Below are 1,481 nucleotides of genomic sequence, written 5' to 3' on the forward strand. Positions count from 1 at the left end.
AGAGATGAGACCAAACTGAAGCAGTATGTAGCTTAATTCGCATTTCCATTTAACCCCAAGAAGTATAAAATCCTTGAAAATACAAAATAACACATTTTGTACTAAATACTATTTTCATCTTTTCTTTGACAAGAATATCATTTAAAATATATCTATTTGAAGTTTGACTGTCTCCCTGGGTCATCTATAAACTCTTCAAACAGTGTGAACACTTGTAGGACCCTGATTAGTGAGCTAAGGTTCTATATTATATCTGTTCCGTGTCCTTGTCATAGACTTGGGAGAAATGGTTTGCAAGGAGGAAAAACACTTTGGGATTTTCCTCTCTAAATTTCAGGGATTTCAGCCCATGGTTGGCTGTCTCACTGTTTCTGGGCCCTGGTGAGGTAAAACCTCCTAGCGGGAGGGTGTGAAGGGGCAAAGCCACCAGTGTATGGTGTCTAGGAAGGAGAGAGAGAGCACAAGTATGCTAGAAGGCTTTTACTGTCTCCCTCCATTATCCGGTCTTCTCCCAGATAATGGTATGGCGCCCCCTGCCTTCAGTCTGGGCCTTTACCCATCATCTCCTTTGGAAAGCCCCACCTAGATGCTCTCAGAACCTTACTGCATTAGTCTCTTATGCGTTTCTCAATAGAGTCAAGTCAACAAGCAAGATTAATCGTGACATACAGCAAACCAGTTGCACTTCCAAACAGTGTAAGTCATAACTCAGCCTCCTTCTTTGGGTGAACTGCCACATTAAAATAACTATTGTGCTGTCTCTGGTTGCCCTCAAATAATTTTCCTAATTTCAGCGCTGACCACGCCCTACCTGTAAATGAGCATTCTCTCAGGGCCCCTGGATCAGTACATGTCACCACAATAAGGAGAAGAAACGGTTCAGTTATGGGGCATGGTAGCAAATGTGTCCTGATTCCTCTAAACATACTATATTGTATTTTTTCAAAATCCTCAGCAGAAAGGAAGTTTTAAATTTGATGATTTTTTTTTATAAAGGAGAAGATTAATGACATAGTAATTATAGGCTTCTTGGTTTATGCACGTTCTTTTGCCATATTTGCATGAATAGATTTCAGAATCCATTTCAGAAACAACACAGATAGTTTTCCTTTGTCATATTTAGCAAGACCATTAAAACAGAACCCAGGGGCTAGGGATATAGTTCAATGATAGTGTAGTACTTTAAATTTGTAGCCTCTGGATTCATCCTTGGTAGCAAAACAGCAAAATTAAAACAACTAGTATAGCTACAGCTTTTTGAAAGGATTCCTTACTACATCCTTAAAATTTTCTAGTTAAAGTAACTAGTCCAGACTAAGACTCTTGACCTGGGTTTAAGCCTCATCCCTGTCTAATGCACACACACACACACACACACACACACACACACACACACACACATACACACATACACACACACACACACATACACACACACATACACACACATACACACACACACATACACACACACACATACA

Source organism: Mus pahari, chromosome 9 (assembly GCF_900095145.1).
Source record: "Mus pahari chromosome 9, PAHARI_EIJ_v1.1, whole genome shotgun sequence".
Taxonomy (NCBI): Eukaryota; Metazoa; Chordata; class Mammalia; order Rodentia; family Muridae; genus Mus; species Mus pahari.